This window comes from Oncorhynchus masou, unplaced genomic scaffold, assembly GCF_036934945.1.
Source record: "Oncorhynchus masou masou isolate Uvic2021 unplaced genomic scaffold, UVic_Omas_1.1 unplaced_scaffold_2934, whole genome shotgun sequence".
Lineage (NCBI taxonomy): Eukaryota > Metazoa > Chordata > Actinopteri > Salmoniformes > Salmonidae > Oncorhynchus > Oncorhynchus masou.
Window position 1 is genome coordinate 1 of NW_027009354.1, and position 22,853 is coordinate 22,853.

The following is a 22,853-nucleotide window of genomic DNA, read 5'->3' on the forward strand; positions in this document are numbered from 1 at the left end:
CATAGTATAGTAAAATATACATAGTGACATAGTCAAATATACATAGTGACATAGTCAAATATACATAGTGACATAGTAAAATATTCATAATGACATAGTAAAATATACATAGTGACATAGTAAAATATACATAGTTACATAGTATAGTAAAATATACATAGTGACATAGTAAAATATACATAGTGACATAGTAAAATATACATAGTGACATAGTAAAATTGACATAGTAAAATATACATAGTGACAGTAAAATATACATAGTGACATAGTAAAATATACATAGTGACATAGTAAAATATACATAGTGACATAGTAAAATATACATAGTGACATAGTCAAATATACATAGTGACATAGTCAAATATACATAGTGACATAGTAAAATATTCATAATGACATAGTAAAATATACATAGTGACATAGTAAAATATACATAGTTACATAGTATAGTAAAATATACATAGTGACATAGTCAAATATACATAGTGACATAGTCAAATATACATAGTGACATAGTAAAATATTCATAATGACATAGTAAAATATACATAGTGACATAGTAAAATATACATAGTTACATAGTATAGTAAAATATACATAGTGACATAGTAAAATATACATAGTGACATAGTAAAATATACATAGTGACATAGTAAAATTGACATAGTAAAATATACATAGTGACAGTAAAATATACATAGTGACATAGAAAAATATACATAGTAACATAGTAAAATTGACATAGTAAAATATGCATAGTGACATAGTAAAATATACATAGTGACATAGTAAAATATACATAATGACATAGTAAAATATACATAGTGACATAGTAAAAAATACATAGTGACATAGTAAAATATACATAGTGACATAGTAAAATATACATAGTGACATAGTAAAATTGACAGTAAAATATACATAGTGACATAGTAAAACATACATAGTGACCTAGTAAAATATACATAGTGACATAGTATAATATACATAGTGACATAGTAAAATAAATACAAGAGTGTGAAAAAAATATGTCAAGGCGATACTTCATGCTGAAACCCCTCATATTAAAAAACAAAAATTGTATTCACTAAGTTGATGGTATATATATTTAAGATAATGTTTTACAGCTTTGCCATACTCTCAGTATAAATTCTCTGTTGGGATTTTGGGGTGTTTTGTTGGCTCCCGAGTGGCGCAGCGGTCTAAGGCACTGCATCTCAGTTCAAAAGGTGTCACTATACTACCTGGTTTGAATCCAGGCTGTATCACATCTGGCTGTGATTCGGAGTCCCATGTGTCCCCCCCCCCCCCCATCAGTTATGGTGTTATTCTGATGTGTACCCCCCCCCATCAGTTATGACATCATCTTCTCCAACTGGCTGCTGATGTATCTGAGTGACGAGGAGCTGAGGTCACTAACAGAGAGGATGCTGGGATGGCTCCGCCTCGGAGGATACCTGTTTTTCAGGGAGTCCTGCAACCACCAATCAGGTACGAGCTTTAATTAATATCACCTGAATATCTATTGTGAGTCTTACAGTAATGACCCTCCTGTAGAGCTGAGAGGTTGCTGTCTAATGAATCCCTAGACCCTCCTGTAGAGCTGAGAGGTTACTGTCTGATGAATCCCTAGACCCTCCTGTAGAGCTGAGAGGTTACTGTCTAATGAATCCCTATACCCTTCTGTAGAGCTGAGAGGTTACTGTCTGATGAATCCCTATACCCTTCTGTAGAGCTGAGAGGTTACTGTCTGATGAATCCCTAGACCCTCCTGTAGAGCTGAGAGGTTACTGTCTAATGAATCCCTAGACCCTCCTGTAGAGCTGAGAGGTTACTGTCTAATGAATCCCTATACCCTCCTGTAGAGCTGAGAGGTTACTGTCTGATGAATCCCTAGACCCTCCTGTAGAGCTGAGAGGTTACTGTCTGATGAATCCCTAGACCCTCCTGTAGAGCTGAGAGGTTACTGTCTAATGAATCCCTAGACCCTCCTGTAGAGCTGAGAGGTTACTGTCTGATGAATCCCTAGACCCTCCTGTAGAGCTGAGAGGTTACTGTCTGATGAATCCCTAGACCCTCCTGTAGAGCTGAGAGGTTACTGTCTGATGAATCCCTAGACCCTCCTGTAGAGCTGAGAGGTTACTGTCTGATGAATCCCTAGACCCTCCTGTAGAGCTGAGAGGTTACTGTCTAATGAATCCCTAGACCCTCCTGTAGAGCTGAGAGGTTACTGTCTGATGAATCCCTAGACCCTCCTGTAGAGCTGAGAGGTTACTGTCTAATGAATCCCTAGACCCTCCTGTAGAGCTGAGAGGTTACTGTCTAATGAATCCCTAGACCCTCCTGTAGAGCTGAGAGGTTACTGTCTGATGAATCCCTAGACCCTCCTGTAGAGCTGAGAGGTTACTGTCTGATGAATCCCTAGACCCTCCTGTAGAGCTGAGAGGTTACTGTCTAATGAATCCCTAGACCCTCCTGTAGAGCTGAGAGGTTACTGTCTGATGAATCCCTAGACCCTCCTGTAGAGCTGAGAGGTTACTGTCTGATGAATCCCTAGACCCTCCTGTAGAGCTGAGAGGTTACTGTCTAATGAATCCCTAGACCCTCCTGTAGAGCTGAGAGGTTACTGTCTGATGAATCCCTAGACCCTCCTGTAGAGCTGAGAGGTTATTGTCTAATGAATCCCTAGACCCTCCTGTAGAGCTGAGAGGTTGCTGTCTAATGAATCCCTATACCCTCCTGTAGAGCTGAGAGGTTGCTGTCTGATGAATCCCTAGACCCTCCTGTAGAGCTGAGAGGTTATTGTCTAATGAATCCCTAGACCCTCCTGTAGAGCTGAGAGGTTACTGTCTGATGAATCCCTAGACCCTCCTGTAGAGCTGAGAGGTTGCTGTCTAATGAATCCCTAGACCCTCCTGTAGAGCTGAGAGGTTACTGTCTGATGAATCCCTAGACCCTCCTGTAGAGCTGAGAGGTTACTGTCTGATGAATCCCTAGACCCTCCTGTAGAGCTGAGAGGTTACTGTCTGATGAATCCCTAGACCCTCCTGTAGAGCTGAGAGGTTACTGTCTGATGAATCCCTAGACCCTCCTGTAGAGCTGAGAGGTTACTGTCTGATGAATCCCTAGACCCTCCTGTAGAGCTGAGAGGTTACTGTCTGATGAATCCCTAGACCCTCCTGTAGAGCTGAGAGGTTACTGTCTGATGAATCCCTAGACCCTCCTGTAGAGCTGAGAGGTTACTGTCTGATGAATCCCTAGACCCTCCTGTAGAGCTAAGAGGTTATTGTCTAATGAATCCCTAGACCCTTCTGTAGAGATGAGAGGTTGATAGGTGGAAGCAACATGGTGATATACACTGCTCAAAAAAATAAGGGGAACACTAAAATAACACATCCTAGATCTGAATGAATGAAATATTCTTATTAAATACTTTTTCCTTTACATAGTTGAATGTGCTGACAACACACACAAAAATTATCAATGGAAATCAAATTTATCAACCCATGGAGATCTGGATTTGGAGTCACACTCAAAATTAAAGTGGAAAACCACACTACAGACTGATCCAACTTTGATGTAATGTCCTTAAAACAAGTCAAAATGAGGCTCAGTAGTGTGTGGCCTCCACGTGCCTGTATGAGGTTTGAGCAGACACATGCACATTTGTGGCCTGCTGGAGGTCATTTTGCAGGGTTCTGGCAGTGCTCCTCCTGCTCCTCCTTGCACAAGGCGGAGGTAGCGGTCCTCCTGCTGGGTTGTTGCCCTCCTACGGCCTCCTCTACTTCTCCTGATGTACTGGCCTGTCTCCTGGTACTGGCTCCATGCTCTGGACACTACGCTGACAGACACAGCAAACCTTCTTGCCACAGCTCGCATTGATGTGCCATCCTGGATGAGCTGCATAACCTGAGCCACTTGTGTGGGTTGTAGACTCCGTCTCATGCTACCACTAGAGTGAAAGCACCGCCAGCATTCAAAAGTGACCAAAACATCAGCCAGGAAGCATAGGAACTGAGAAGTGGTCTGTGGTCACCACCTGTAGAACCACTCATTTATTGGGGGTGTCTTGCTAATTGCATATAATTTCCACCTGTTGTCTATTCCATTTGCACAACAGCATGTGAAATGTATTGTCAATCAGTGTTGCTTCCTAAGTGGACAGTTTGATTTCACAGAAGTGTGATTGACTTGGAGTTACATTGTGTTGTTTAAGTGTTCCCTTTATTTTTTTTGAGCAGTGTATCTACCCAGATACTCCTCTCACGCTGTCGTCCTCTCATAATTTAATACCTTACTAAACAAATCCCTATTCAGTCCACTTTCACCTTCATGAGTTACATACATTCACGTCAGACTATCTGTCTGTAAATTAAGCCTACTAGAGAGTGTGTGCACTCAGGCCTAGAGGGGAAGCGAAAGTCATTCACATCACACACATTCATAGAAAATTGCAAAGAAAATCGTATTGGAATCGTGGTAGTTTCCTACATGGTCACTTTTATGATTACGAACAGACTATATAAGTAGTGAGTGGCGTTACAAACAGACTATTTGCAATGAAAATCGTCTTGGATTCGGCGGAAGCGCCTGTAATGCTGATTAGCGTATTAGCTCAATTTGGGCCTACCACCACAACAAAGCTAGTTAGCGTATAGCTAATGCCTCAGAATAAAGACCAAACTCACCCCTGGATGTGTCAATTGTCAACAACTGACCCAGAAAATCGCTGAACTGGAGGGTAGAGTGTCTATTCTTCATCAGATTAAAGGAGATGAACAGCTGATCGACTCTTTTCTTGAGTCTGCCAAAAACGTGGAGAACGAAGCCACTTGCCCATGGCTTGTCACCGCGGCCTCGGAAGAGTCTGCAGCTGTGAGACGTGCTTTGATCCCGCTAGAAGAGCCCTGGTCATTACCGGGGAGCTACACTCAAGCACCCGGTCTGTTCCACTCCCTCTGCTCCACCTCAGGAGCCATGGATTACTGTACGGAAACAAAACAACCTTGGCAGGAAAACGCCAAGGCAAAGTGATGCCTTGGATTTGGGAAACAGATACAGGGTATCGGAAGAGTCTGAGATTTCTGGCTCTGGCCCCAAAAGAACAAACAACTTTGCCCGGAAGCAAGTGATACCCCTGCCATTTAAACAATTTAAAACGAAACAGCTCTACAATTAGCCCCAAACCACTTTCTAGGAGGAAGATAACTCAAGAGAGACACAACTTAAAAAATTGACCAAGCAGTCCTTATTGTGGGCTCATCTATGATCCAAAATGTTAATAGGAAAGCAGAGACCTTCTGTTACCCAGGTGCCCAGATCCAGGACATTGACTGTATGATCCCGCTACTCATTAGTGAACAACCGACTGCTTCAGGTATCACTGTCCATGTAAAATGATATTAAACTACAGGAAACTGAGTAACTTAAAAATGACTTTAAATCCCTGATTCATACTCTACTTAAATTAGGTAACAATGCATTGTTTCAGGTCCACTCCCGTCTCCACGCTCTGCTGATAATCACTTCAGTCGTACACGCCAGCTACACGTCTGGCTTAAAGGTTATTGTTGTTCAATAAACATACAACATGTGGACAATTTTACAGCTTTTCTACATCGACCAAATGTATTTCTCCGGGATGGATCACATCTGAATAGGTACAAGTATCCTCTCCTCAAGCCTGGCTCTCACTACAGCCTCATACAGGGCATGTGAGAATTGACAATATATAGCCATGGGGGTTGATACTTGGAATTGGTCGATTCCCCATCAGACTATTATCGGGTATAATGACAGAGTGGGTAGAGGGTGGACTCAGATGTTCTGTTAGCTGGGTATAATGACAGAGTGGGTAGAGGTGGGACTCCAGATGTTCTGTTAGCTGGGTATAATGACAGAGTGGGTAGAGGTGGACTCAGATGTTCTGTTAGCTGGGTATAATGTCAGAGTGGGTAGAGGTGGACTCAGATGTTCTGTTAGCTGGGTATAATGACAGAGTGGGTAGAGGTGGACTCAGATGTTCTGTTAGCTGGGTATAATGACAGAGTGGGTAGAGGTGGACTCAGATGTTCTGTTAGCTGGGTATAATGACAGAGTGGGTAGAGGTGGACTCAGATGTTCTGTTAGCTGGGTATAATGACAGAGTGGGTAGAGGTGGACTCAGATGTTCTGTTAGCTGGGTATAATGACAGAGTGGGTAGAGGTGGACTCAGATGTTCTGTTAGCTGGGTATAATGACAGAGTGGGTAGAGGTGGACTCAGATGTTCTGTTAGCTGGGTATAATGACAGAGTGGGTAGAGGTGGACTCAGATGTTCTGTTAGCTGGGTATAATGACAGAGTGGGTAAGGGTTGACTGTGTAACTGTTGCAATGGGTCCTATAACTGATTCAAGTATATTTAGACAGATCCTATTAGGTATGTCGAATTTTATGTCCCTTTTGATGGCACAGAAGGCTCTTTCTTCTTCTCTCAGATCGTTCACAGCTTTGTGGAAGTTACCTGATGTTTAGGCCAAGGTATGTATAGTTTTTTGTGTGCTCTGGGGCAACGGTGTCTAGATGGAATTTGTATTCGTGGTTCTGGCAACTGGACCTTATTTGGAACACCATTATTTTTGTCTTACTGAGATTTATTGTCAGAGCCCAGGTCTGGCAGAATCTGTGGAGAATATCTAGGCCCTCCTTGGTTGGGAACAGAAGCACCAGATCATCAGCAAACAGTAGACATTTGACTTCAGATTCTAGTAGGGTGAGGCCAGGTGCTGCAGACTATTCTAGTGCCCTTGCCAATTTGTTGATACAGTATATACAGTGCCTTGCGAAAGTATTCGGCCCCCTTGAACTTTGCGACCTTTTGCCACATTTCAGGCTTCAAACATAAAGATATAAAACTGTACTTTTTTGTGAAAAATCAACAACAAGTGGGACACAATCATGAAGTGGAACGACATTTATTGGATATTTCAAACTTTTTTAACAAATCAAAAACTGAAAAATTGGGCGTGCAAAATTATTCAGCCCCCTTAAGTTAATACTTTGTAGCGCCACCTTTTGCTGCGATTACAGCTGTAAGTCGCTTGGGGTATGTCTCTATCAGTTTTGCACATCGAGAGACTGAAATTTTTTCCCCATTCCTCCTTGCAAAACAGCTCGAGCTCAGTGAGGTTGGATGGAGAGCATTTGTGAACAGCAGTTTTCAGTTCTTTCCACAGATTCTCGATTGGATTCAGGTCTGGACTTTGACTTGGCCATTCTAACACCTGGATATGTTTATTTTTGAACCATTCCATTGTAGATTTTGCTTTATGTTTTGGATCATTGTCTTGTTGGAAGACAAATCTCCGTCCCAGTCTCAGGTCTTTTGCAGACTCCATCAGGTTTTCTTCCAGAATGGTCCTGTATTTGGCTCCATCCATCTTCCCATCAATTTTAACCATCTTCCCTGTCCCTGCAGAAGAAAAGCAGGCCCAAACCATGATGCTGCCACCACCATGTTTGACAGTCGGGATGGTGTGTTCAGGGTGATGAGCTGTGTTGCTTTTACGCCAAACATAACGTTTTGCATTGTTGCCAAAATGTTCAATTTTGGTTTCATCTGACCAGAGCACCTTCTTCCACATGTTTGGTGTGTCTCCCAGGTGGCTTGTGGCAAACTTTAAACAACACTTTTTATGGATATCTTTAAGAAATGGCTTTCTTCTTGCCACTCTTCTATAAAGGCCAGATCTGTGCAATATACGACTGATTGTTGTCCTATGGACAGAGTCTCCCACCTCAGCTGTAGATCTCTGCAGTTCATCCAGAGTGATCATGGGCCTCTTGGCTGCATCTCTGATCAGTCTTCTCCTTGTATGAGCTGAAAGTTTAGAGGGACGGCCAGGTCTTGGTAGATTTGCAGTAGTCTGATACTCCTTCCATTTCAATATTATAGCTTGCACAGTGCTCCTTGGGATGTTTAAAGCTTGGGAAATCTTTTTGTATCCAAATCCGGCTTTAAACTTCTTCACAACAGTATCTCGGACCTGCCTGGTGTGTTCCTTGTTCTTCATGATGCTCTCTGCGCTTTTAACGGACCTCTGAGACTATCACAGTGCAGGTGAATTTATACTGGAGACTTGATTACACACAGGTGGATTGTATTTATCATCATTAGTTATTTAGGTCAACATTGGATCATTCAGAGATCCTCACTGAACTTCTGGAGAGAGTTTGCTGCACTGAAAGTAAAGGGGCTGAATAATTTTGCACTGGGTTCTGTAACTGATGCAATGGGTCCTATAACTGATTCAAGTATATTTAGACAGATCCTAATTGGTATGTTGTCATTGGGCTGATCAGTCCTTTGGTTCCAAGTATTGGGAAATATGCCAGAGCTGAGGATGATGTTAAAGAGTTTAAGTATAGCCAATTGGAATTTGTGGTCTGTATATTTTATCGTTTCATTGAGGATACCATCAACCCCACAGGCCTTTTTGGGTTGTTGGGTTTGTATATTGTCCTGTAGTTCATTCAATGTAATTGGAGATTCCAGTGGGTTCTGGTAGTCTTTAATAGTTGATTCTAAGATTTGTATTTGATCATGTAAATGTGTTTATTGTTTGTTGTTTGTTCTTTGTTATAGAGACAAAATGATTGGAGAAGTAGTTTACCCATACATCCTCTGTTTTGGACGATAACTTCTGTGTTGTTGTTTGTTTAGAGTTTTCCAATTTTCCCAGAAGTGGTTGTCTATGGATTCTTCAATGACATTGAGCTGATTTCTGTTGTGCTGTTCCTTCTTTTTTTCTCTGTAGTGTATTTCTGTATTGTTTTAGTTTATTTTGTTTTAGTGATTCACCATAGTGAAGGCTTTCGGGTCTCTATGTTTTTGGTTGTTCAGGTTTCTCAATTTCTTTCTTATGTTTTTTTGCATTCTTCATCAAACCATTTGTCATTGTTGTTCATTTTCTTAGGTTGTCTTCTTGACATTTTTTATTTGATAGGGGAAGCTGAGAGGTCAGATATAGTGTTTAGGTTTTCTACTGTCAAGTTTACACCTTCACTATTACAGTGAAACATTTTGTCCAGGAATACCATAGGAGTCCCCTGCGACACCTACCATTGGCTATATACATAACCAGCGTCTAACATAGCTGCAGGAGTTGTGACCTGTTTTTGTTGGTTATGTTGTTGTATTTTGTCTGGAGGGGAATATGGGGGAGGGAATGCTGTCACCTCTAGGTATGTGTTTGTCCCCTGTGTGCTGGAGGCTGTCAGGTTCTGTCATTTAGGTCTCCACAGACCTAGTACATGTCCCTGGGCCTTCTCTAGGATGGAGAAGCTGTCTTCATTAAAGTATGGGGATTCTATTAGGGGATATAGGTAGCGCACATGAGGACATGTTTTCTGTTGATATAATTTCCTTATTCATTTCTAGCCAGATGTAAAATGTTCCAGTTTTGACTTATTTAATAAAGTGGGTTATGTCTGCTCTATACCAAATAAGCATGTACCCCCTTCACACCTGGTAGTTTTGGTGGATGGGACAACCAGCCTCTGTAACCAAGAGGGCAACCAGTGGGTCCATTTCCTTTATCTCTGTCTCAATTCAATTCAAGGGCTTTATTGGCATGGGAAACATGTGTTAACATTGCCAAAGCAAGTGAGGTAGATAATATATAAAGTGAATATATAAAGTGAAAAACAATAAAAATTAACAGTAAACATTACACATACAGAAGTTTCAAAACAATAAAGACATTACAAATGTCATATTATATATATACAGTGTTTTAACAATGTACAAATGGTTAAAGGACACAAGATAAAATAAATAAGCATAAATATGGGTTGTATTTACAATGGTGTTTGTTCTTCACTGGTTGCCCTTTCTCGTGGCAACAGGTCACAAATCTTGCTGCTGTGATGGCACACTGTGGAATTTCACCCAGTATATATGGGAGTTTATCAAAATTGGATTTGTTTTCGAATTCTTTGTGGATCTGTGTAATCTCAGGGAAATATGTCTCTCTAATATGGTCATACATTGGGCAGGAGGTTAGGAAGTGCAGCTCAGTTTCCACCTCATTTTGTGGGCAGTGAGCACATAGCCTGTCTTCTCCTGAGAGCTATGTCTGCCTACGGCGGCCTTTCTCAATAGCAAGGCTATGCTCACTGAGTCTGTACATAGTCAAAGCTTTCTTAATTTTGGGTCAGTCACAGTGGTCAGGTATTCCGCCGCTGTGTACTCTCTGTGTAGGGCCAAATAGCATTCTAGTTTGCTCTGTTTTTTGTTAATTCTTTCCAATGTGTCAAGTAATTATCTTTTGTTTTCTCATGATTTGGTTGGGTCTAATTGTGCTGTTGTCCTGGGCCTCTGTAGGGTGTGTTTGTGTTTGTGAACAGAGCCCCAGGACCAGCTTGCTTAGGGACTCTTCTCCAGGTTCATCTCTCTGTAGGTGATGGCTTTGTTATGGAAAGTTTGGGAATCGCTTCCTTTTAGGTGGTTATAGAATTTAACGGCTCTTTTCTGGATTTTGATAATTAGTGGGTATCGGCCTAATTCTGCTCTGCATGCATTATTTGGTGTTCTACATTGTACACGGAGGATATTTTTCGCAGAATTCTGCGTGCAGAGTCTCAATTTGGTGTTTGTCCCATTTTGTGTCTTGGTTGGTGAGCGGACCCCAGACCTCACAACCATAAAGGGCAATGGGCTCTATGACTGATTCAAGTATTTTTAGCCACTTCCTAATTGGTATGTTGAAATTGATGTTCCTTTTTTTAATGGCATAGAATGCCCTTCTTGCCTTGTCTCTCCCGGATCGTTCACAGCTTTGTGGAAGTTACCTGTGGCGCTGATGTTTAGGCCAAGGTATGTATAGTTTTGTGTGTGCTCTAGGGCAACAGTGTCTAGATGGAATTTGTATTTGTGGTCCTGGTGACTGGACCTTTTTGGAACACCATTATTTTGGTCTTACTGAGATTTACTATCAGGGCCCAGGTCTGACAGAATCTGTGCATAAGATCTAGGTGCTGCTGTAGGCCCTCCTTGGTTGGTGACAGAAGCACCCAGATCATCAGCAAACAACAGACATTTGACTTCAGATTCTAGTAGGGTGAGGCCGGGTGCTGCAGACTTTTCTAGTGCCCGCGCCAATTCGTTGATATATATGTTGAAGAGGGTGGGGCTTAAGCTGCATCCCTGTGTGTGTTTTTGCCAATTTTAACCGCACACTTGTTGTTTGTGTACATGGATTTTATAATGTCGGATGTTTTACCCCCAACACCACTTTCCATCAGTTTGTATAGCAGACCCTCATGGCAAATTGAGTCGAAGGCTTTTTTTGAAATCAACAAAGCATGAGAAGACTTTTGCCTTTGTTTTGGTTTGTTTGGTTGTCAATTGGGGTGTGCAGGGTCTGTTGTATGGTAATTTGGTAAAAAGCCAATTTGACATTTGCTCAGTACATTGTTTTCATTGAGGAAATGTACGAGTCTGCTGTTAATGATAATGCAGAGGATTTTCCCAAGGTTACTGTTAACCTGTTGCGTCGCTGTAATCCCGGATCCGGGATTCTATTTATAGCCTCAAGCTCATTAGCATAACGCAACGTTAACTATTCATGAAAATCGCAAATGAAATGAAATAAATATATTTGCTCTCAAGCTTAGACTTTTGTTAACAACACTGTCATCTCAGATTTTCAAAATATGCTTTTCAACCATAGCTAAACAAGCATTTTGTAAGAGTATTGATTGCTAACATAGCTATAAGCCTAGAATTCAGCCAGCAACATTTTCACAAAAACAAGAAAATAATTCAAATAAAATCATTTACCTTTGAAGAACTTCAGATGTTTTCAATGAGGAGACTCTCAGTTAGATAGCAAATGTTCAGTTTTTCAAAAAAAAATATTATTTGTGTAGGACAAATCGCTCCGTTTGTTCACGTTTGGCTATGAAAAAAACCTGTATACAGTTATAGCCTCAAGCTCATTAGCATAATGTAACGTTAACGATTTCTGAAAATCGCAAATAAAATGAAAATAATGCGCCTGCTCTAAAGCTTAGCCTTTTCTTAACAACACTGTCATCTCAGATTTTCAAAATATGCTTTTGAACCATCGCTATTCACTAATTTGTGTAAGAGTATGCTAAGCTAGCTTAGCATTTTGAGTAGCATTTAGCACGCAACATTTTCACAAAAAACAGATAACCAAATAAATAAAATCATTTACCTTTGAAGAGCTTCGGATGTTTTCAATGAGGAGACTCTCAGTTACATAGCAAATGTTCAGTTTTTCCTGAAAGCATCTTTGTGTAGGAGAAATCGCTCCGTTTTGTACATCACATTTGGCTACCGAAACGAACCGAAAATTCAGTCACCAACAACTTCAAACTTTTTCCGAATTAACTCCATAATATCGACCGAAACATGGCAAACGTTGTTTTGGAATCAATCCTCAAGGTGTTTTTTCACATATCTCTTCATTGATATCGTTCGTGAAAGCCTGCTTTCTTCTCTGAATTCCATGGAAAAATACTTGCAGCTGAGGTTTGCGCACCAATTTCGCGCAGGACACCGGGCGGACACCTGGTAAATGTGGTCTCTTATGGTCAATCTTCCAATGATATGCCTACAAATACGTCACAATGCTGCAGACACCTTGGGAAACGACAGAAAGGGCAGACTCATTCCTCTCGCATTCACAGCCATATAAGGAGACAATGGAAACGGAGCCTCAAAATCCTGCTCATTTCCTGGATGCCGTTTCATCTTGGTTTTGCCTGTAGCTCACTTTCTAGGGCACGCACAGAAAATATCTTTGCAGTTCTGGAAACGTCAGAGTGTCTTCTTTCCAAAGCTACCAATTATATGCATAGTCGAGCATCTTTTTGTGACAAAATATTGCGCTTAAACGGGAACGTCTTTTTATCCAAAAATGATATAGCGCCCTAGAGTTTCAAGAGGCTAACACATATTCCACGGTAGTTATTGGGGTCAAATTTGTCTCCACTTTTGTGGATTGGGGTGATCAGTCCTTGGTTCCAAATATTGGGGAAGATGCCAGAGCTAAGGATGATGTTAAAGAGTTTTAGTATAGCCAATTGGAATTTGTTGTCTGTATATTTGATCATTTCATTGAGGATACCATCAACACCACAGGCCTTTTTGGGTTGGAGGGTTTTTATTTTATCCTGTAACTCATTCAATGTAATTGGAGAATCCAATGGGTTCTGGTAGTCTTTAATAGTTGATTCTAAGATCTGTATTTGATCATGTATATGTTTTTGCTCTTTATTCTTTGTTATAGAGCCAAAAAGATTGGAGAAGTGGTTTACCCATACATCTCCATTTTGGATAGATAATTCTTCGTGTTGTTGTTTGTTTAGTGTTTTCAAATTTTCCCAGAAGTGGTTAGAGTCTATGGATTCTTCAATTGCATTGAGCTGATTTCTGACATGCTGTTCCTTCTTTTTCCGTAGTGTATTTCTGTATTGTTTTAGTGATTCACCATAGTGAAGGCGTAGACTCAGGTTTTCCGGGTCTCTATGTTTTTGGTTGGACAGGTTTCTCAATTTCTTTCTTAGATTTTTGCATTCTTCATCAAACCATTTGTCATTGTTGTTAATTTTCTTCGGTTTTCTATTTGAGATTTTTAGATTTGATAGGGAAGCTGAGAGGTCAAATATACTGTTGAGATTTTCTACTGCCAAGTTTACACCTTCACTATTACAGTGGAACGTTTTACCCAGGAAATTGTCTAAAAGGGATTGAATTTGTTGTTGCCTAATTGTTTTTTGGTAGGTTTCCAAACTGCATTCCTTCCATCTATAGCATTTCTTAATGTTACTCAGTTCCTTTGGCTTTGATGCCTCATGATTGAGTATTGCTCTGTTTAAGTAGACTGTGATTTTGCTGTGGTCTGATAGGGGTTTCAGTGGGCTGACTGTGAACGCTCTGAGAGACTCTGGGTTGAAGTCAGTGATAAAGTAGTCTACAGTTCTACTGCCAAGAGATGAGCTATAGGTGTACCTACCATAGGAGTCCCCTCAAAGCCTACCATTGACTATGTACATACCCAGCGTGCGACAGAGCTGCAGGAGTTGTGACCCGTTTTTGTTTGTTATGTTGTCATAGTTGTGCCTAGGGGGGCATATGTGGGAGGGAATGCTGTCACCTCCAGGCAGGTGTTTGTCCCCCTGTGTGCTGAGGGTGTCAAGTTCTTGTCCGGTTCTGGCATTGGGGATTCTAGTGGAGGGATATAGGTAGCACACAGGAGGACATTTTTCTCTGTTAGGATCATTTCCTTTTGAATTTCTAGCCAAATGTAGAATGTTCCTGTTTTGATTAATTTAATGGAGTGAGTTAGGTCTGCTCTATACCAAATTAGCATACCCCCTGAGTCCCTGAGTATGTGTGGCTTCAATGTTGAGGCCCTCTTTGCGGGGGTGGGGTGCATGGGGTGGGCAGGAGTGGCATAGGTCTGATCTGAGGGGGCCTAAATGGGGTGTGGGCATGGTTGACATGGGGGGGGGGGGTGTTGATCGGTTTGGGTGGGGGTGTGTCTGGGTGTACTGTTGTCTGGATGTAATTCCTCTTGGCGTGGGTCCTCTATGTGTAGGTCCGGGGGGGTCCTGCGGGTCTGGGAGGGTGTCTATTGATCTGTTGCTCGTGTGTGAAGTGTTGGGGATACATTTGAGAGCGATGTCCTTTAGAGTCCGGGCAAAGGTGGGCACTGCTGCCTTGTAGAGGTGGACCTGGTTATAGAGGCTGTTCAAGTCCAGGTCTCTCTCTCTCTCTCTCTCTCTCTCTCTAGGTGACTATAAGAGGACCTTTAACCCCACCCACTACAGATCGTCGGCCCACTACAGTCACCTGGTGACAACAACACTGCGGGGGAGGAGTCAGAGGGGGCGGAGAAGCAGTTGTTTGGATTTGACATCGTGCTCAATAAAATCGTGCAGACATACATCAAGGTAGGGTGCTCTAAAGCTACTGATTGTGTTGTGTCTCAACTAATGTAATGTCAGGCTGTTTGCTGTAGCCTGCTGTCTCTCTCTCTGTGTGTGTGCGTGTGTGTGTGAGTGATATCACTCTCCTCATCTTCCCCTCTTCAGATGAAGAACAACCAGAACCAGGTGTGTTGGCTGTTGGAGAAGGTGGGTCGGGACACCGCCTGTCAAGAGGGCTTCAGAACCTTCCAGCAGTTCCTGGACAACCAGCAGTACACACGCAAAGGCATCCTGCGATACGAGAAGATGTTTGGGGCAGGATACGTCAGCACTGGGGGACACAGCACTACCATGGTAGGGAGTCCTGCACACACTCACACGGGCATGCACACACTCACGCATGCACACACACACACACACACACACACACAGGTTTGGGACATCAAGACCCAGAGTAGAAAGGTTTGTGTTTTTCCTATGGACAGATGGATATGTGAACCACGACAAAGTTGAATAAAAATCACTGAACCATGAAAGGACAACACCCTGGAGAGGTTGTGTAGTTACTGTTTAGACTGGGGTTACACAGACTGCTGAAACATGAAAGGACAACACACAGGAGAGGTTGTGTAGTTACTGTTTAGACTGGGTTTACACAGACTGCCACGGTACTGTGCTCTTTAGTTAGTTATTATTGGTAGGTGTAGTTGGTGTAGTTATTATTGGGATGGATTTGACACTTTCTGTTTTTTGTTTTTTTTATCTTTGTGGTTAAAAAAGGAGTTTGTTGACCTGCTGAACTTGAAGCCGGGGATGAAGGTGCTGGATGTGGGGTGTGGCATTGGTGGTGGAAACTTCTACATGGCAAAGGTCAGCCCCCAGTGACATTTAGTATCTAGGAGAAATGGTCCAGTCCACTATAAACACATTCACATGAGAAACGTGACATTTAGTATATAGGAGAAATGGTCCAGTCCACTATAAACACATTCACATGAGAAACGTGACATTTAGTATATAGGAGAAATGGTCCAGTCCACTATAAACACATTCACATGAGAAACGTGACATTTAGTATCTAGGAGAAATGGTCCAGTCCACTATAAACACATTCACGTGAGAAACGTGACATTTAGTATCTAGGAGAAATGGTCCAGTCCACTATAAACACATTCACGTGAGAAACGTGACATTTAGTATCTAGGAGAAATGGTCCAGTCCACTATAAACACATTCACATTAGAAACGTGTCATTTAGTATCTAGGAGAAATGGTCCAGTCCACTATAAACACATTCACATTAGAAACGTGACATTTAGTATATAGGAGAAATGGTCCACTCCACTATAAACACATTCACATTAGAAACGTGACATTTAGTATCTAGGAGAAATGGTCCAGTCCACTATAAACACATTCACATGAGAAACGTGACATTTAGTATCTAGGAGAAATGGTCCAGTCCACTATAAACACATTCACATGAGAAACGTGACATTTAGTATCTAGGAGAAATGGTCCAGTCCACTATAAACACATTCACATTAGAAACAATAGGATCGGGTTAGGTCATATATCCCAATGATGATGATGACGATGACAATGATGATGTTCTGCAGGCCTTCGGCGTGGAGGTGCTGGGCCTGGACCTGTCAGCCAACATGGTGGATATCGCCATGGAGAGGGCCAGGGAGGAGAAGCTTCCATCGGTGAGTCTGATTGGTCGTCATTTGCATGAGGTCATGTTGCTCTCATCTGGAACTTGAACCTAAGGTAAAAGAGTTACTGGGTTTACAATGAGAAACATACTAGGTTATAGAGTTACTGGGTTTACAATGAGAAACATTCTAGGTTATTGAGTTACTGGGTTTACAATGAGAAACATACTAGGTTATAGAGTTACTGGGTTTACAATGAGATACACACTAGGTTAGAGTTGATAGGTCAACAATGAGAAACATACTAGGTTAGAGTTGATAGGTCAACAATGAGAAACATACTAGGTTATAGAGTTACTGGGTTTACAATGAGAAACATACTAGGTTAGAGTTGATAGGTCAACAATGAGAAACATACTAGGTTAGAGTTGATAGGTCAACAATGAGAAACATACTAGGTTAGAGTTGATAGGTGAACAATGAGAAACATACTAGGTTATAGAGTTACTGGGTTTACAATGAGAAACATACTAGGTTATAGAGTTACTGGGTCAACAATGAGAAACATGTCTTTTTCTATGGTCAAGTTAATTGAAATATATTGAAATGCATTAGCAGTCTTATAGTTCAAGGTGTTTTAGTAACAGGTTTTGCCTGCCTATTCCTGCAGGTCCATTTCGAGGTGGCCGACGCCACGAAGAGAGAGTTCCCAGAAGGGTCGTTTGATGTGGTCTACAGTCGAGACACCATCCTGCACATCGACGACAAACTGGCACTGTTAAAAACGCTTCCATGTGAGTGTGTGTGTGGTTGTGCACACACACACACCCGCACCACCACACACACACACACACACACACAACCACACAACCACACAACCACACACACACACACACAACCACACACACACACACAACCACACAACCACACACACACAACCGCACAACCACACACACACACACAACCGCACAACCACACACACCCACACAACCACACAACCACACACACATACACACACACACAAAACCACACAACCACACACACACACACACACAAAACCACACAACCACACACACACACACACACACACACACACACACACACACACACATACATACACACAACCACACAACCACACACACCTTAACATCAATTCCAGACTGTATTATATTTTTCTGTCTGTTTTTACCAATCCAAAACGCCGTGTATCTTCATCTTCAGTCGTGGCTGAAGCCCGGTGGCCAGGTTCTGATCACTGACTACTGCTGTGGAGAGAAGCCCTGGACTCCTCAGTTCCAGGAGTACGTCAAACAGAGAGGTTACATTCTCTACACCCCACCACAGTACGGCAAGGTAGGCCCAATCATAAACCTGCTAATACCCTGACAATATCACCCTGACCTGACGTTCACCACATACGATATAGTACCTTAGAATTACATGTAACTCCATGTACTGTGACTCTCTGTCTGCAGTTCCTCCAGCAGGCAGGTTTCTCTAACGTACGTGCTGAGGACAGGACAGCTCAGTTCATGCAGGTGATCCAGACAGAGCTGGAGAGAGCAGCAGCCATGAAAGACGAATTCATTAAGGTAAATCGTGTACTCTCTTTCATTCTCTCTCTCTCCCTCCCTCCCTCTCTCACTCACACAAACCGTTGTAATAGACAGAGCTGGAGAGAGCAGCAGCCATGAAAGACGAGTTCATTAAGGTAAATCGTGTACCCTCTTTCATTCTCTCTCCCTCCCTCTCTCACTCACACAAACCGTTGTAATAGTATAGGATTTCTTTAACGCGTCGGATGCAAAGGATTCACTTCAGATACCGGACAAGGAACAAATCCCCATTAGTTCTCATGAAGAAGAGACTGAGATATCGGGGTCGTAGGTCAGGGTACCTTGTAAGAATCCGAGGGCGAGCGAGTAACCCGCCTCTACCTTCCATACTATTAGCCAACGTCATTGGATAAGAAACGGGATGAGCTCCGATCAAGACTATCCTACCAACGGGACATTCAAAACAGTAATATCGTATGTTTCACCTAGTCGTGGCTGAACGAGGAAAATCAAATCAAATCAAATTTTATTTGTCACATACACATGGTTAGCAGATGTTAATGCGAGTGTAGCCGAAATGCTTGTGCTTCTAGTTCCGACAGTGCAGTAATAACCAACAAGTAATCTAACTAACAATTCCTAAACTACTGTCTTATACACAGTGTAAGGGGATAAAGAATATGTACATCAGGATATATGAATGAGTGATGGTACAGAGCAGCATAGGCAAGATACAGTAGATGGTATGAGTACAGTATATACATATGAGATGAGTATGTAAACAAAGTGGCATAGTTAAAGTGGCTAGTGATACATGTATTACATAAGGATGCAGTCGATGATATAGAGTACAGTATATACGTATGCATATGAGATGAATAATGTAGGGTAAGTAACATTATATAAGGTAGCATTGTTTAAAGTGGCTAGTGATATATTTACATCATTTCCCATCAATTCCCATTATTAAAGTGGCTGGAGTTGAGTCAATGTGTTGGCAGCAGCCACTCAATGTTAGTGGTGGCTGTTTAACAGTCTGATGGCCTTGAGATAGAAGCTGTTTTTCAGTCTCTCGGTCCCAGCTTTGATGCACCTGTACTGATCTCGCCTTCTGGATGATAGCGGGGTGAACAGGGAGTGGCTCGGGTGGTTGATGTCCTTGATGATCTTTATGGCCTTCCTGTAACATCGGGTGGTGTAGGTGTCCTAGAGGGCAGGTAGTTTGCCCCCGGTGATGCGTTGTGCAGACCTCACTACCCTCTGGAGAGCCTTACGGTTGAGGGCGGAGCAGTTGCCGTACCAGGCGGTGATACAGCCCGCCAGGATGCTCTCGGTGTGCATCTGTAGATGTTTGTGAGTGCTTTTGGTGACAAGCCAAACAATCTTCAGCCTCCTGAGGTTGAAGAGGCGCTGCTGCGCCTTCTTCACGATGCTGTCTGTGTGAGTGGACCAATTCAGTTTGTCTGTGATGTGTATGCCGAGGAACTTAAAACTTGCTACCCTCTCCACTACTGTTCCATCGATGTGGATAGGGGGTGTTCCCTCTGCTGTTTCCGGAAGTCCACAATCATCTCCTTAGTTTTGTTGACGTTGAGTGTGAGGTTATTTTCCTGACACCACACTCCGAGGGCCCTCACCTCCTCCCTGTAGGCCGTCTCGTCGTTGTTGGTAATCAAGCCTACCACTGTTGTGTCGTCCGCAAACTTGATGATTGAGTTGGAGGCGTGCGTGGCCACGTAGTCGTGGGTGAACAGGAGTACAGGAGAGGGGCTCAGAACGCACCCTTGTGGGGCCCCAGTGTTGAGGATCAGCGGGGAGGAGATGTTGTTACCTACCCTCACCACCTGGGGCGGCCCGTCAGGTAGTCCAGTACCCAGTTGCACAGGGCGGGGTCAAGACCCAGGGTCTCGAGCTTGATGATGAGCTTGGAGGGTACTATGGTGTTGAATGCCGAGCTGTAGTCGATGAACAGCATTCTCACATAGGAATTCCTCTTGTCCAGATGGGTTAGGGCAGTGTGCAGTGTGGTTGAGATTGCATCGTCTGTGGACCTATTTGGGCGGTAAGCAAATTGGAGTGGGTCTAGGGTGTCAGGTAGGGTGGAGGTGATATGGTCCTTGACTAGTCTCTCAAAGCACTTCATGATGACGGAAGTGAGTGCTACGGGGCGGTAGTCGTTTAGCTCAGTTACCTTAGCTTTCTTGGGAACAGGAACAATGGTGGCCCTCTTGAAGCATGTGGGAACAACAGACTGGTATAGGGATTGATTGAATATGTCCGTAAACACACGAGCCAGCTGGTCTGCGCATGCTCTGAGGACGCGGCTGGGGATGCCGTCTGGGCCTGCAGCCTTGCGAGGGTTAACACGTTTAAATGTTTTACTCACCTCGGCTGCAGTGAAGGGAGACCGCATGTTTCCGTTGCAGGCCGTGTCAGTGGCACTGTATTGTCCTCAAAGCGGGCAAAAAAGTTATTTAGTCTGCCTGGGAGCAAGACATCCTGGTCCTTGACTGGGCTGGATTTCTTCCTGTAGTCCGTGATTGACTGTAGACCCTGCCACATGCCTCTTGTGTCTGAGCCGTTGAATTGAGATTCTACTTTGTCTCTGTACTGATGCTTAGCTTGTTTGATAGCCTTGCGGAGGGAATAGCTGCACTGTTTGTATTCGGTCATGTTTCCGGTCACCTTGCCCTGATTAAAAGCAGTGGTTCGCGCTTTCAGTTTCACGCGAATGCTGCCATCAATCCACAGTTTCTGGTTAGGGAATGTTTTAATCTTTGCTATGGGAACGACATCTTCAACGCACGTTCTAATGAACCTGCACACCGAATCAGCGTATTCGTCAATGTTGTTATCTGACGCAATACGAAACATGTCCCAGTCCACGTGATGGAAGCAGTCTTGGAGTGTGGAGTCAGCTTGGTCGGACCAGCGTTGGACAGACCTCAGCGTGGGAGCTTCTTGTTTCAGTTTCTGTCTGTAGGCAGGGATCAGCAAAATGGAGTCGTGGTCAGCTTTTCCGAAAGGGGGGGTGGCAGGGCCTTATATGCGTCGCGGAAGTTAGAGTAACAATGATCCAAGGTTTTTCCACCCCTGGTTGCGCAATCGATATGCTGATAAAATTTAGGCTTGTTTTCAGATTAACCTTGTTAAAATCCCCCAGCTACAATGAATGCAGCCTCCGGATAAATGGTTTCCAGTTTGCAAAGAGTTAAATAAAGTTCTTCAGAGCCATCGATGTGTCTGCTTGGTGGGTGATATATACGGCTATCTCGAAGAGAATTCTCTTGGTAGATAATGCAGTCTACATTTGATTGTGAGGAATTCTAAATCAGGTGAACAGAAGGATGGATAATATAAAGCTGGCAGGCTTCCGTGCATCGGCTAGACAGAATAGCTACGTCTGGTAAGACAAGGGGTGGTGGTCTGTGTCTATTTGTCAATAACAGCTGGTGCACAAAAAAAACAAATATTAAGGAAGTTTTGAGGTTTCGCACACCTGAGGTAGAGTATCTCATGATAAGCTGTAGACCACACTATTTACCAACATTTTTCATCTATATTTTTCGTAGTTGTCTATGTACCACCACAAGCCGATGCTGGCACTAAGACCGCACTCAACAAGCTGTATAGGGACATAAGCAAATAGGAAAATGCTCATCCAGAGGTGGCGCTCCTAGTGGCCAGGGACTTTAACCTCAGCGTCGAGCAATCCCGTATCCGGGAGCATAATCATAGCCTCAAGCTCATTAGCATAACGCAACATTAACTATTCATGAAAATCGCAAATGAAATGAAATAAATATATTGGCTCACAAGCTTAGCCTTTTGTTAACAACACTGTCATCTCAGATTTTCAAAATATGCTTTTCAACCACAGCTACACAAGCATTTGTGTAAGAGTATTGATAGCTAGCATAGCATTAACCTCTTTGAACTCTAGGGGCGCAATTTCATTTTTGGATGAAAAACGTTCCCGTTTAAACAAGATATTTTGTCACAAAAAGATGCTCGACTATGCATATAATTGCAAAGGTTCGAAAGAAAACACTCTGACGTGTCCAGAAATACAAAGATCTTCTCTGTGCGTGCCCTTTAACGTGAGCTTCAGGCAAAACCAAGATGAGATGGCATCCAGGAAATGACAAGGATTTTTGAGGCTCTGTTTGTCATGATCTCCTTATATGGCTGTGAACGCAAGAGGAATGAGTCTGCCCTTTCTGTCGTTTCCCCAAGGTGTCTGCAGCATTGTGACGTATTTGTAGGCAGATCATTGGAAGATTGACCATAAGAGACCACATTTACCACGTGTCCGCCCGGTGTCCTGCGCCGAAATTGGTGCGCAAAAGTCACCTGCCAGTATTTTTCCAAACAATACAGAGAGTAAAGCAAGCTTCCACGAACTGCATGTCAATGAAGAGATATGTGAAAAACACCTTGAGGACTGATTCCAAACAACGTTTGCCATGTTTCGGTCGATATTATGTAGTTAATCCGGAAAAAGTTTTACGTTGTAGGTGACTGCATTTTCGGTTCGTTTCAGTAGCCAGGCGCAATGTAGAAAACGGAACGATTTCTCCTACACACAGACGCTTTCAGGAAACACTGCGCATTTGGTGTGTAACTGAGAGTCTCCTCATTGAAAACATCAGAAGCTCTTCAAAGGTAAATGATTTTATTTATTTGGTTATCTGGTTT

General features: G+C 42.7%; 1 pseudogene; it reads left to right on the plus strand.

The window, feature by feature from the left end:
• The first annotated feature begins 1,346 nt into the window (after positions 1–1,346).
• LOC135534034 (uncharacterized) overlaps positions 1,347–22,853 on the plus strand; it is a 42,233-nt pseudogene continuing 20,726 nt past the window's right edge.